At 35.5% G+C, this 15987-nt stretch overlaps 1 pseudogene; it reads left to right on the top strand.

Annotated features, from left to right (window-relative positions):
- Positions 1-11975: 11975 nt before the first annotated feature.
- LOC149682815 (uncharacterized) lies at positions 11976-13613 on the top strand (annotated as a pseudogene).
- The last annotated feature ends 2374 nt before the right edge of the window (positions 13614-15987 follow it).

The raw sequence follows: 15987 nt of genomic DNA, 5'->3' as shown, positions 1-15987 counted from the left end.
ATCTTGATGCCGTCTCTGTCGCAGAATTCTTCAAACCTCTCTGAACAATACTCTAATCCATTATCGGTTCGTATTTTCTTCAACTTCTTTCCCGTCTGTTTTTCCACCAGGGCTTTATAGGACTTGAAGCGATCGAAGACTTCGTCTTTCCTTGTCATCGTATATATATAGCAGTATCTGCTGAAATCATCAACGAAGGATACGTAGTATCTTGATCCGTCCATGGCTTTTACTGGTGCTGGTCCCCATACATCTGAGTGGACCAATTCCAGGATCTCCTTACTCTTTATCATGAAACTCCTTTTATGGCTCTGTGCCGTAATCTTACTGACTTTACAGGAATCACACGTTGGTAATGGTAAGTTTATCTTGTCCAAACCTTGCAACATCTGATTTTGCTCCATAAATTGCAAGTCTGTCCCATTTACGTGACCAAGACGGCTGTGCCATTTTTCTGTATTCGATATGCTGACATGAGCTTCTGCTTCTTGATCCGGTTCCTCATCAAGAACTTGTGCCTCCACGACGTAAAAGTTGTTCTTCAGATGGGCTTCGAAGATTTTTGTTCCATTTGGAAAGTACCCAATAAATTTCTGTTGCTCTACTACGCTTTTGATTCCTGCTTTATCCATGAGTCGTACCGATAATAAATTCTTGCTCATTCCCGGTGTATAAATGACTCCTTTTAATTTTAGGAACGTTTCTTCTTCTCCATTGTGCATTTGGAGTATAATGTCACCTTTTCCCAGCGCTTTCGACTTTCCTTCTCCAAGCGTTACATCTGATTCTCCTTTTGTATAAGTATGAAACCAACTCCGGTTATTGCAGAAATGGTGCGATGCCGCTGAGTCAAGCACCCAATCATTTGTTGCCGTTGAGGTATAGCAGGCGGATGCTATGCAAGCATTCATCTTATCCTTTTCTTGCCGTTTCATCTTTGGTTTCGGTGGATTCCTCAACTTCTTAGATCTGCATTCTAATGCTTTATGACCTTTTCGTCCGCAGTTGTAACATGTACCGAGAAATTGTTGTGGTCTAGCGCTTGACGAAGGTTTATGTCCTTGTGCTCCTGACCGGGTATGAAAAGCTGCACTCGTCTCAGATTGCTTCTCCTTTTCCAATTGTCTATCGTACTCTGCTAACAACTTCTCTTTAATTATGTTGGGCTTGAAGTTTTGATCAGATGAATGATAAATTTGTTGAGCTAACGCGTCATATTTATCAGGTAATGATCCTATAATTATGTAAGCCAAATCACTATCAGCTATCACCTCCCCCGCGTTTGCCAACTGTTTACGTAGGCTATACAGTCCGTCTAAAAATGATGACATGGTTTCTTGCGGATTATACGTCGCGGTGTATAATTCTCTTCTTAATACTCCGATTCTTAAACGCGACTTGGGTTCAAATCGCCGTAATATCGCTGCCCACGCTTCCACTGGATCCGTTATACCGTCTATAATACTTTGTACCTCTTCGCTAAGGCTTAATGCTATAGTCGCGAAAGTCTGTTCGACTCTTTGTTCATAACGTTCTCTCACCGCGTGTGATGCCACTTCTACCGGGTTTTCAGTCCCGTCTATAATCTTCCATAGTCCGTTTAATCTTAAACTAAGCATGTTGGCTATCTGATGACGTCATCTTGACTACCTCCCTTTATCTTATCTAGCCTATTCTGGTCAAAGTCTACCAGGTCTATTTTATCACAAAACATTTGTGAATAGCCCCTAGTGAGATTTTGAGAAAAAGCAAGTAAAATCTACACTATCCGCATTGTGGATCGGGCCTATTTAGGAAAGGGGGGTTGTTCATTGTCTTGGCAGTGGGGTCTATTATAGGCCTAGCTCTCGAGAGAGTGACAAAAATATTTTTCACCCGGGGCCTAGCACTTGTCGAGAGGGGTGGAAACTTATGCCTTTTTTTGTTTTTGAGCCACGGGGATCACCTAATCACAGCTGAATAATATAACATTTTAAAAAATTTTATTATTAGTAACATTTATACTATTTATACTTTTTTTTTGGCCTAAATTCTGAGGGGGCTCAGCCCCCAGGGTTCAAAAATCGAGGGGGCTTGAGCCCACCCTGCCCCCGGCTTCCGACGCCCCTGTATTCCATATATATAAAACAACTTCAGAGGAGATAGCTTTCAAGCTAGGAACATTCGCTACACCATTGAGCGTCGCTAAACGGAACCTAGTGTTGTCTATAGCTTTGTTGAAAATAAGTATATAAGGTGTATATAATTGATGTGCATTTTTGTATGAATGTTTTTTAAAGAATTAGGCCTAATTCACGCGCGCGCGAAATATTCATGTTTTTTGTTCGTATTAATTTGTGTTTTATATATTTTTTTAAACTTTGGATTATTATTGTTCCTTGCAAAACAGTATAGATAGCTTTAGTCGGATATTTTGTATAAGAAAAATAAATATAACTGCTTTAAATAGAATCTTTGACCGAAGGGATCGGTTCGCTTGAAAAACAAAGTAGAAAGACTAGTTAGTTTGGATAGGACTGTTCAAAGATTCAGGGTATTATATGAAATGCACGTGCACTGTTTCAAAGTTAAGATTAAGAAAAATAATAGAGAAAATGAGGGGATAGAATAATAAGGGTAAAGGCCGATGCTCTGGCCAAAAATGCAATTGGTAAAAACAAAACTAAACTTTTAATATGGGGTGGAAAATAGAAATTGAACTTTGAGACCTAGCAAGAAGTTAGGAATCCTCACTTGGACATAAGAGAAAAGTCAGTTGGTATGGTTATGGGCTAGCGAAGAAGCGAGAAGTCCTTAAATAGGCATAAGAAAATAAAATGTTGTTAGCAAGCAAAGAAGCTAGAAGTCCGTAGTCGGACATAACTTAAATGGAAATTGTTGAGATCTAGCAAAGAAGCTAGAAGTCCTAGTTGGACATAAGAAATAATAGAAATGGAGCTCAGACCTAGGCAAGGACCTATAGTCTTCGGACATAATAATAAAAGAATGGAACTTGGAAATTTGAAAGGTAGTCTTCGGACATAATAATTAAAGAATGGAACTTGGAAATTTGAAAGGTAGTCTTCGGACATAATAATTAAAGAATGGAACTTGGAAATTTGAAAGGTAGTCTTCGGACATAAGGAAAGAATAGAAAATAAGAATAGATTTGGAAAAGGTTTAGATACCACGGAAAGGATAATGCAAGAGAAAAGCTGAAGTAAAGGAACAGTTTGAAATAAAAGATGTTGAGTTGGTTGAAATAAATAAAGCGTTGATTCGTCTAAAGCAAAAAACTGAGTGACTTTGCCATTGATTGGAGTGATTCTTATAAGTTACGCGACGAACGGGGACTTATGGTTTCGATTTTTCCGCCGGTCGGAACACTTCCAAAAATTTGAGCTCTCCCAAAAATGAAGGTAACGGATTAAGAGAAAAAAAGCAATGAAAGCAACAAGCCTCCCGCGTTTAACGTAAATGTTAGGCTTAATAATAAAGCCGCTCGCAACTAAGGCAATGGCAAGGCGCATTTCACAACTGACGTTCTAAGCTATCGTATTTAAAAGCATAACCCTTACAAAAATCTTCTTAAGAACTCTTAAGAAAATTCCTTGGGAAATTTCTATGGAATTCCTTAAGGCTTTCTTTAGGAAATTGGGGAATATTGGCCTCTTTTTCTTTGGAAACTACTTTGGAAATATCTTTGGAAACTACTTTGGAAATATCTTTGGAAACTACTTTGGAAATATCTTTGGAATTTTCTTGGGAAATATCTTTGGAAATTTCGTGGGAAATATCGATGGAATTTTCTTGGGAAATATATAGAGAAGTGGTAAATTAATTTAGCCACTTGAAACGAGGATAGTTCTTACATGCAGAACCATATCCCAATACAGGAAGTGTAGTTCTTATATGCTGAACTACACCCCTTATAGCGAGTTAAGTTTTCGCATGCAGTGTGAAATTGCTTTTAATGTCAGACATTTTATCGACTTAAAACATCCGTAAACGGCAGAAAGTTTTAACCTTGTGCAATTGTATTTGGTACTAAGTGGGTTTTGGAGGCTTCAACGGTCAAGCAGTAGATACAGACGTTGTTGTTAAATTTAATAATGTATATTCACTGAAAGTTTTTTGAGTATCAGAAACGCGTTTCAGCTAGTTTTTTCTACAATGTTTTTAAAAAAATATTTATTTTGGACTCTAATTACGCTCGAAATAAAGATAATTAAGCAAAAGTTCCGACTGACAGCTTATACTCCCTTTAAATCTAAACATAACGATTTTAATAACTCTTATTTTACTTTTAATCTATTTTATCCTTTACATAAACACCTCACGGATTATTAAAGGCAAAAAAATAAATAAATAAAAAATAGGTAAATATGACATTCCATTTCAGCGCTTGCTGAGCCTTAGCTACGGGACAAGCCTTCGTGAAACGTTTTTATTTTTTTTTTTTAACCATAAAGTTAATTTCTATCTAGGAGAACTAAACAATTTGGGTAAAATATTTTGAGATAATTATATGTAAAGCATAATTGCAATATATCTGGCCTTTTGAAATTCATCTCTAAAATTCGTAACTAATTTCGTTGGAAAATAAACCTTCTTTGGAAATTTTTCTCTTGAATACCAAACGAATTTCGTTGGAAAATAAACCCTAGACTTTCTTTGGAAATTGGTCTCAAGAATTCCTAAAGAATTTCGTTGGAAAATAAACCCTAGACTTTCTTTGGAAATTGATCTCAAGAATTCCTAAAGAATTTCGTTGGAAAATATTCCCTAGACGTTCTTGGGAAATTTATCTCAAGAATTCCTAAAGAATTTCGTTGTAAAATAATCCCTAGACGTTCTTTGGAAATTTATCTCAAGAATTTCTAAAGAATTTCTTTAGAAAATAATTCCAAAACATTCTTTGGAAATTTATCTCTAGAATTCCGAAAGAATTTCTTTAGAAAATAATCCCAAAACATTCTTTGGAAATTTATCTCTAAAATTCCTAAAGAATTTCTTTAGAAAATAATCCCAAGAAGTTCGTTGGAAATTTATCTCTAGAATGCCTAAAGAATTTCTTTAGAAAATAGTCCGAAGCGGAGCCTCCGAGATATCTAGGCCCATGCATGTAGCGAAGCGAGAATATTTTTTTGACTAATTTAGTTCGCTGTGTTTTCCCGCTTGGTGGCGCTTTCAGCACCGTAAAATAAACAAGTTCAGCCTCATGACCCCCGTCGACTGCTACAATATTAGGGCAAGGTATAGACGTAGAGCGGTGAAGCCGAGGTCGCGGATAGTTAAAAAATGTTTTTGAAAATTTCCGAAGACCTTTATTAATCAATCATTCCAAAGAAGTAAAGGAAAAAAATGTTAACGTTAAAAAAATTAAAGGTTACGAAGGAGTGAAAAATTCCTCTTATGGTATATGTAAACTGTGAATTAGCAAATTCAAGAAGTTTTGTTTTACTAAAAAAACAACGATGTTAAAATCTCATAATTACTTTTTTATCCATTCAATCTAACCAATAGATTCAATAAAAAGTCAATAGCCCTTAAAAAATTACGTTAATTTAAAGGTGAAACCTTTCGCTTTCATAAAAGTTTTATAATCGGCCCCTAAAATGTCATCGATAATTTATGGAAGACCCCGGTCGCAACGGTCATTAAAGCGCCACCTCGCACACACAAAGGGTAAAAATATTTCCTCTGTGAAACTGGATATTTCCCCACGTAAAAATCGACATGCATGGGCCTAGATATCTCGGAGGCTCCGTCCGAAGACATTCTTTGGAAATTTATCTCTAGAATTCCTAAAGAATTTCTTTAGAAAATAATCCCTCGACATTCTTTGGAAATTTATCTCTAGAATTCCTAAAGAATTTCTTTAGAAAATAATCCCACGACATTCTTTGGAAATTTATCTTTAGAATTCCTAATGAATTTCTTTAGAAAATAATCCCTAGACCTTCTTAAGAAATTTATCTCTAGAATCCCTAAAGAATTTCTTTAGAAAATAATCCCAAGACATTCTTTCGAAATTTGTCTCTAGAATTCTTTAGGAAATTCCAAGGAAGTCTTTGGAAATAGTTTCTTTAGAAAATTATCCCAAGGGCTCCGTAGGGTTCCAAAGAAATTCCTTTAGAACTCTTAAGAAGATTTTTGTAAGGGAAAAATTAAATGAACAAAAATTCAAGCCGGTAACAAAGTTAAAAACTGAAAATAACTGCTGAAGTTGGTCTCTCGGCACTGCTGGCCTGCTACTCCTTTTGTTTATCTTCTATGGCAAAAACACTAACTTCGGGAATCAAGGTGTAGCAAATTGAAAATAAAAACCCCCATGCTGTTGTTAACTTGATCACACATATTTATTATCTAGATCGTAATTGGGATATCCGGGAAACTTTGGGTTTTAAGATTATTAAGGAAAGAAACAGTGTCTGTTTGAAGAATTTTTGGAAAATATTATACTTAGCATCTTTATTGATAATTTGTTAAAAAGTGAAACACAATAATAAAATATGCAAATAACACGACTTCCTTAGAGTTTCAAACTGAAGAATGTTCGTTAGCTTTATTGAACTTTTAAAAACAAGACACTCTCTTTTCCAAAGCTATTCTTATTTTCTATTCTTTCCTTATGTCCGAAGACTACCTTTCAAATTTCCAAGTTCCATTCTTTTATTATTATGTCCGAAGACTATAGGTCCTTGCCTAGGTCTGAGCTCCATTTCTATTATTTCTTATGTCCAACTAGGACTTCTAGCTTCTTTGCTAGATCTCAACAATTTCCATTTAAGTTATGTCCGACTACGGACTTCTAGCTTCTTTGCTTGCTAACAACATTTTATTTTCTTATGCCTATTTAAGGACTTCTCGCTTCTTCGCTAGCCCATAACCATACCAACTGACTTTTCTCTTATGTCCGAGTGAGGATTCCTAACTTCTTGCTAGGTCTCAAAGTTCAATTTCTATTTTCCACCCCATATTAAAAGTTTAGTTTTGTTTTTACCAATTGCATTTTTGGCCAGAGCATCGGCCTTTACCCTTATTATTCTATCCCCTCATTTTCTCTATTATTTTTCTTAATCTTAACTTTGAAACAGTGCACGTGCATTTCATATAATACCCTGAATCTTTGAACAGTCCTTTCCAAACTAACTAGTCTTTCTACTTTGTTTTTCAAGCGAGCCGATCCCTTCGGTCAAAGATTCTATTTAAAGCAGTTACATTTATTTTTCTTATACAAAATATCCGACTAAAGCTATCTATACTGTTTTGCAAGGAACAATAATAATCCAAAGTTTACAAAAAATATATAAAACACAAATTAATACAAACAAAAAACATGAATATTTCGCGCGCGCGTGAATTAGGCCTAATTCTTTAAAAACCATTCATACAAAAATGCACATCAATTATATACACCTTATATACTTATTTTCAACAAAGCTATAGACAACACCAGGTTCCGTTTAGCGACGCTCAATGGTGTAGCGAATGTTCCTAGCTTGAAAGCTATCTCCTCTGAAGTTGTTTTATATATATGGAATAGTCCAATTTGTCTATTTGAAGGTCTCTCGTGCAGCGCATATGCCATCATGAATGAAATTTTCACTGGGCTGCAATGAGTTGGGCTGAAGACCCAGACATAATTAATGAGTTCTAGATATTATTATGTCATGGCCCAATTGACAACTTTTTCAAACCGCTTATCCTCTTCAAAATACGCGGGTTTTCTCTTAATGAACGACGGATTTGTTTCAAAGCATTGCGCCACAAGACCTAACATATATATATGCATAAAGCGCCATAACATCTAACAAGCATTATTTCGACAAAGATTCGATTCTCGATTATTAATTATCGCCATTTAAATCGAAGTTGCCAGATTTTGAATAAAGGCTAATTACTCGTGACCTACTCATCCGAATTGAATTTGGTGAAAACTTTTCAAATATGAATCGACCCCAAGGAATCCGAAAATCGCATTTATAACCGCGAGAATCCAATATTTAAAAAGTTGCTAATTTGGACACTTCCGGTTTCCGGTAAAAGTTTGCAATGGACAACTATGAAACGGATAAAATATGAAAGAGAATTGAAAAATTATCATAATGCAATTTATTCCAGAGCGCTAGCTGGCATAGTTTTCGAAATATAGTAAAATATGTGCAAAAACTGCAACGCGCAAAGACTTCTTTAACAGTCTGTACTTAGTGTAGCTGGGAGGAGGGCTCACCCCCCTTTTAGTTCTTCTCTCTAGGTCGTGCCGTGCCTGAGGGGGTGGGGGTTACGTTGAGCTGGTGGGAAGGAGGGGAAGGTGCATAACCATTGTCATCCCCCCTGGGGGGTCGCGGGAGATCTGGTTGATTATTACTATTTGCCAAGTGTGTATCGTGCCTGAGGAGGTGGGTCTGGGCGGAATTGATAACGTCACGTGTCACGTGCTGGTGTTGGCGGGCATTTTGAATTTATTATTAGTGAATTGGTATGACGTCACGTAATTTATTGGTATTGAAGGCATTCAGTGTCCATAGTGGTATTATTTCGATGTATCTTTAGGATATTGTGTACATTTAAGATATAATTTACGGGTAATTCCATAGTTTCAATAGATCCTTTCTACACACACCCTTCCCGTAATGTTGTTCTCTGTAGGATTTTAAGGTATCTCCATGTATGATTATGTTATATTACATGAACTAGATTTAAGTGAGATGAGGTTTACATTGCAAAATACATTTACAAATTAAGCTACGACGCGGTTCTAGGTGTACTCATGTTTTGTATTGTTATTATTAGGTGTATCTTTAGGATATTCCCTTACAAAAATCTTCTTAAGAACTCTTAAGAAAATTCCTTGGGAAATTTCTTTGGAAATCCTTAAGGCGTTCTTTAGGAAATTGGGGAATATTGGCCTCTTTTTCTTTGGAAATCCTTAAGGCGTTCTTTAGGAAATTGGGGAATATTGGCCTCTTTTTCTTTGGAAATTACTTTGGAAATATCTTTGGAATTTTCTTGGGAAATATCTTTGGAATTTCCTTGCGAAATATCTTTGGAATTTTCTTGGGAAATATCTTTGGAATTTTCTTGGGAAATATCTTTGGAATTTTCTTGGGAAATATCTTTGGAATGTTCTTGGGAAATATCTTTGGAATTTCCTTGGCAAATATCTTTGGAATTTTCTTGGGAAATATCTTTGGATTTTCCTTGGGAAATATCTTTGGAATTTTCTTGGGAAATATCTTTGGAATTTCCTTGGGAAATATCTTTGGAATTTTCTTGGGAAATATCTTTGGAATTATCTTGGGAAATATCTTTGGAATTCTCTTGGGAAATATCTTTGGAATGTTCTTGGGAAATATCTTTGGAATTTTCTTGGGAAATATATAGAGAAGTGGGTAATTTAATTTAGCCACTTGAAACGAGGATAGTTCTTACATGCAGAACCATATCCCAATACAGGAAGTGTAGTTCTTATATGCTGAACTACACCCCTTATAGAGAGGGAAGTTCTCGCATTCAGAGTGAAGTTGCTTTAAAAGTCAGACATTTAATCGACTTATTAAGAACATCCGTAAACGGCAGAAAGTTTTAAACCTTGTGCAATTGTATGGGGTACTAAGTGGGTTTTGGAGGCTTTAACGGCCAAGCAGTAGATACAGACGTCGTTGTTAAATTTAATAATGTATATTCACTGAGAGTTTTTCGAGTATCAGAAACGCGTTTAACCTAATTTCCTCTACAATGTTTTTAAAAAAATATTTATTTTGGACTCTTATTACGCTCGAAATAAAGATAAAACATGCCATAAGAGAATTAAGAAAAAATTCCGACTGACAGCTTAGATTCCCTGTAAATCTAAACATAACGATTTTAATTACTCTTATTTTACTTTTAATCTACTTTATCCTTTACATAAACACCTCACGGATTATTGAAGGCAAAAAAAATATAATAAAAAAATAGGTAAATGTAACATTCCATTTCAGCGCTTGCCTAGCCTTAGCTACGGGACAAGCCTTCGCGAAACGTTTTTAATTTTTTTAACCATCAAGTTAATGTCTATCTAGGAAAACTTTAGCTAAACAATTTGGGTAAAAATATTTTGAGATAATTATATGTAAAGCATAATTGCAATATATCTGGCCCTTTGAAATTAATCTCTTGAATTCCAAACGAATTTCGTTGGAAGATAAACCCTAGATCTTCTCTGGAAAACCAACTCTTGAGCTTCATTGGACATTTATCTCAATAATGCTAACGAATTTCTTTTGGAAATAAACCATGGACCTTCTTTGGAAATTGATCTCAAGAATTCTAAAGAATTTCGTTGGAAAACAACCCCTAGACCTACTTTGGAAATTTATCCCTAGAATTCCTAAATAATTTCGTTAGAAAATAATACCAAGAAATTCTTTGGAAATTTATCTCTAGACTTCCAAAAGAATTTCTTTAGAAAGTAATCCCAAGACATTCTTTTTAAATTTATCTCTAGAATTCCTAAAGCATTTCTTTCGAAAATAATCCCAAGACCCTCTTAGGAAATTTATCTCTAGAATTCCTAAAGAATTTCTTTAGAAAATAGTCCCTAGACCTTCTTAGGAAATTCATCTTTAGAATTCCTAAAGAATTTCTCTAGAAAATAGTCCCAAGACATTCTTTGGAAATTTATCTCCAGAATTCCTAAAGAATTTCTTTAGAAAATAATCCCTAGACCTTCTTAGGAAATTTATCTTTAGAATTCCTAACGAATTTCTTTAGAAAATAATCCCAAGACATTCTTTGGAAATTTATCTCTAGAATACCTAAAGAATTTCTTTAGAAAATAGTCCCTAGACCTTCTTAGGAAATTTATCTTTAGAATTCCTAAAGATTTTCTTTAGAAAATAATCCCAAGCCATTCTTTGGAAATTTATCTCAAGAATTCTTTAGGAAATTCCATGGAAGTCTTTGGAAATAGTTTCTTTGGAAAATGATCCCAAGGGCTCCGTAGGGTTCCAAAGAAATTCCTTTAGAACTCTTAAGAAGATTTTTGTAAGGGTTGTGTACATTTAGGGCATGATTTATATAGGTTCAGTAAACCCTTTCTACACCATCCTGTAATGCTATACTGTATATGATTTTGAGGTCTCCTATTGTGCTTATGTTATACTCAAGAACTAGTTTTAATTGACATAAGGTTTTCATAGTTTATTGAAAACTAAACTACGATGATGTTCTAGGTGTACTCCTTTTGTGTAATGGTTATTAAGTTACTATGTTAAAAAATAGTACATTGTAATATCATAAAAGGGGAATTAAGGCAGTTTTTACACAACTTGGTAGCTGGTAATCAGCTAAAATGAACAAATATTACTATAAAACATCATAAAATGCTGATCCTAACTAAAGTATACACGAATATAGCTAGACTGCTTCATATATTTTCTAATTAGCACACATTTTAAGCGACATTTTAATCAAAAAAGAATTACATATACCGTAACACATGATTTCTTACTAACCTTGTCAACAACCTTTCTCTCCAGAGTTCGGAACTGAAATGACTCTCTATAGTTTACAAAATCCCCTTTTGGCAACCCAGCAGGTGTAGGTTACATGACATTAAGGGGGAGGAGGAGGTCAAACATGGTTCATAACAAAAGAATTTATCCCAATCTGTTTTTATTTATACGCAAGCACGTTCAGACGTGTCTAAAGGTCTTTTTGGGGGGGGGGGGCATGGCAATGTCACTTGACTCCTTGCATTGCTATCAATGTAATTTATATTTAGAGTGATTTATGACTCACTACCAACGTGTTAAGACATTCCATCTGTTTTTTAGTTATACGTAAACATGTCCAGGCGTGTCTTAATGGCTTTGGGGGGAGGGGGTCGAACCATTTGTATTGAATCGATGGAATTTATATTTAGAGTGATCTATACGCGCCGAGCGAGGCGCCGCGTTCGCCACCTAGCGGGATAGAGAAGAACAAATTGGTGGGAAAAACTGAAAATGGCCGCGTCCTTAAGTCGAAGCCATACGGGTTGTAGTGTACTAAATTGTAAAAATTATTACGGAAATTCCCCAGAAGGGGTTAAATTTTACCGTTTTCCAAGTTCAAGAATACATAGCATTAAAAGAAATAAATGGATCAATGCACTTAAACGGAAAAAGTAAGTCTTTTAGACTTGTCCCAACACCTAAATAACCTAATGTAAAATCACTAAAGTTGGCCAAGGCCTTAAATAAAATCTCAATTTGTTCGTTAACATTTAATTTTAATTTAGCCTTGATGGAACAGATTGGAATCCCAAAAACAGTGACCGAGTTTGTAGTCAACACTTCGCAGGAGGCGAGAAGAGTGACGACCCTTTAAGCCCTTCGTATTTTCCGACTTTGAATTTGGGATTCTCGTCACTTAACAAAACCCCTGAAGATTTAATAAAATCATCAAAACAGAAATCTGAGAGGTATGGAAGAGCTGTTAAAAGGAGAAGGCTGTGTAACGTTAACTTAGAGCAAAGTTCGACAAATAAACCCACCCAAGTTGATGAACATGTTGATCTACGTGAAGCTCCAAAATCTCTCGCTACACAAACTGAGCCAGGGCATTACAATAATCAAGAACTATCATTGTTTTCATGCTGCTTTTTCAATGGTTCAGCGGCCACTCAAGCAAACTTACCAGTAAAGGTTAATTCTTTCACGCAAACGACATCAACATACATCGAAATGATTGAAAAAGGTTGCGGTGATAATCCAGTGAATCGTACGTTTTTTGATGGCCTTAAATCATTAAATGAAGAGCAATTGCTTTCACTGGCAGGAGTGAGACTAGATGTGTTTAACACATTGTTAAAATGCTTCCCATTTGCGTCTTTTAACACATCATTATCAAAGGAAGACCGACTTTTGCTTTTCCTCATGAAAATGAAATTAGGTATTCCGTTTTCAGCTCTTGGGGCATTATTTGGAATCCATCGAACTACAGCAGCGGCTAATTTCAAGGCTGTGTTGAATTTGTTTTATTTCCGTACAAAAAAGTGGATTTTCACACCCTCAAAGTCTTCTGTACGAGAAGCGCTACCAAGTTCGTTCAAAGCACAGCATGAAAACTGTCGGTTTATTATCGATTGTACTGAAATTTATTGCGAAAGACCCGCTGGTGTAAGACAAAGAGTTCTTATGTACTCCCAGTACAAAGGTACATTTACTACGAAGTATTTAATCGCCATAACACCCAATGGCTTTGTGAGTTTCATATCTAAGGGCTATGGCTGAAGATCTACGGATTCTTTCATCACCGTAAACTCCGGATTCCTTGATTTAATCGAGGAAGGAGATGAAATTTTAGCAGACAAAGGGTTTCCTCAAATTGCAACCCACATATCTGAAAGTGGTTGCACCTTAGTTATGCCCCCCTTTTCAAAAGGCAAGAATATTCAATTCACCGCTTCTGAAGTCCAAGAAACATACAACATTGCTTCAGTGCGGATTCATGTTGAACGAATTATTCAACGGATGAAGATTTATAAAGTTCTTCGATTTGTTCCAAGATCTCTTTTAAGGTGTATTGATAAGATAGTTCACGCCGCTGCGGTATTATCGAACCTTCAACCCCCAATTATCAATGAATTATCAGAAATTTAAAAAAAAAATAAATAAATAGAGTCAACGTTTATAATTTACGGTGTAAATAATTATTTTGTTTAATATAAATAATGTAAATAATGTTAAAGGTTGAGTTTTACAGTTACAATTGCTTTTAAATAAATAATAAGGTTTTAAACAATATATATTTTTGTCTCAGGTACGCTCACAGGTTAAATCATCATTTAACTGCATTTTTAAATTGCACTTAGGAATTCTCGACTAGTTTTTTTATAAAGTAATTAAAGTAAAATGTCTCGAGTTTTGGAATGACTTCAGTCAGAAAAATATCGTTCCTATCGACAACTATCATCAAACTTTGTAATGGGGTGTAAATGAAGAAATGGCATACGCTCAAACCAGTGACGTACATAGCTACTTGGATTTGAGTATAATATTCGTGGCTAGTTTTCAAAGTTGGTAAAGAATTTGCATCAACTTCAACGTAAGGCACATTTGAACTTCCATCTGGATTCAAAATTGTCTTTTCTCGTAAACTACTTGGACATTTTATTTCCAAAAGTATGTTTGAGTTTCCAAGAACAACGCCATCGGGGCTACAACATAACCAATTTTGCGATGGACTTATGAAAACACCAGGAACTACTACAATGGAATGTGGGGCAAACTTTTGGTTGTAGTCATTACGCGCTGTACTTTCCATTTGGATTCCATACTTCATTCCGGATGTTTGAATATTCTTAGCATTAAGAAAAGAACTGGCTAGTTTTTCAAAATCCGCACGCCTAGGCTTTATTCGATGAGCTTTAGTCGCTGAAATTCTAATTTTTCTAACTTTGATCCAAGTTCCGGTCTTATCGTTTGACTGTAGTCTTGTTATGAAACAAACTTGCTCAATATCAGTGGAGGTCTTCTCAATATTTTCTTTCCAGAAAGTAGCCTCTTTCTCTTCCAATGTATCACAATCAAATTCTCTTATTATGCGAATTTTATTTCCATTTAGAAAACTTTTATACTTGTAATAAACAGATTTTCTTTTCAACTCTTGCTCAAGTTCTTGACACATAGATTTTATGAAACGCTCTTCTTCGCTTCTAACAACGCTTGACACCAACCCTTCTAAAACATCTTTGCACGTTATTTCTTCTTCATTTCTTACTTCATACTTTAAAATTGTTGACAGTGGACAGTTAATATTTTCCCATATGTTGTTTAGTTCACGTTTGGTCTCTTCTAATGGTTCTCTCTCTTGAGATGGAGGGAAGGAAAAAATATTTCTAATTGTTTCACCTTTAGCATATAATTTATCTTGATGCGCTGATGGTCTTAGAAAGGCTTGGGGTTGGTTTGTTTTGGCGTCATCTCTCTCTTTTTCCAAATAAAGGGCGGTAGCGGCTATATGCTTACATTTCCCAGAGAGCCCACTCTTACAGGTACATTTAGCCTCAAAAATGTGTCTGTCTGGAAGCACCTGCAAGTTAATTTAATTAACTTACTATATAAACATTAAATATTTAATTTGAACACTTACATTGATGGTAATATCATAAACCTTTTTAGTTACAGAAGTTTCTCTTATACATTGTCCAGAGACTTCGGTATTAACTTCATTTGGTTTAAAAGTTTCTCTTACGTTAAAAATATGTTCACTTTTTATTAGATTTTCGGCTTTTCGAAGAGTTGAATCCCTAAAATAATTTTGTAAGCCTTCTAAAGCTATAAATCCGACATATTTTATAATTGTAGTGCTCCCCATTTTTGAATTGCCAATCTACCATTCGCGAATTTCCCGCCAATAGTTTTCAATTTCGCCCGCTAGAGGCGCTGCGTGTCAGTTTGCGCCTCGATCCTCGGCGCGTATAGACCTATTCACATTAAGGGCAGGGATGCCATATTGGGCTGTAAAGCCGCCAATTGGGCTTCTTCTCCAAAATATTGGCTGGAAATAAAAGGGTTGGCTGTTGGCTGGAAATTGGGCTTGTCGGGATTTTTCTTTGGCTTTCTGTACTTAAAATACCGCCAATAGGCGAAGATCATTAAAATGCCCAAAAAACTGACAAATGTTACTGTCAAACCATTTGTGTAGCTTATAATTCGTCAATTTATGGTTAAATAAAGTGGTTTCATTTTGTTTTGGGTTTTAAAAATTGTGTCAGTATGTAATATGCATTGAAATTTCTAAAAGAAAGACAAATTCCAAATTTTCACGATAAGTTTTTGGCTTGTTTTTGGGCTGGATTGTTTAGATCTTTGTCAGTTTTTGGCCTTCTTTTCGAAATATAGATTGGCGGTTTTTTGGGCTTGTTTCCAATTTGATTTTGGCGGGTTGAAGGTTTTAAATCTGGCATCCCTGATTAAGGGCCGCGCATGAGAAGTTGCAATGTTTGGGGGCATGAGTTATAGCGCTTCTATG

This window comes from Phalangium opilio, unplaced genomic scaffold (genome assembly GCF_054372755.1).
Source record: "Phalangium opilio isolate 3A_F unplaced genomic scaffold, DU_Popi_V2 ptg000038l_1, whole genome shotgun sequence".
In the NCBI taxonomy this organism is placed as follows: Eukaryota; Metazoa; Arthropoda; class Arachnida; order Opiliones; family Phalangiidae; genus Phalangium; species Phalangium opilio.
Note: the sequence above shows the minus strand (reverse complement) of the source record. Positions and strands in the feature narration are given on the sequence as shown.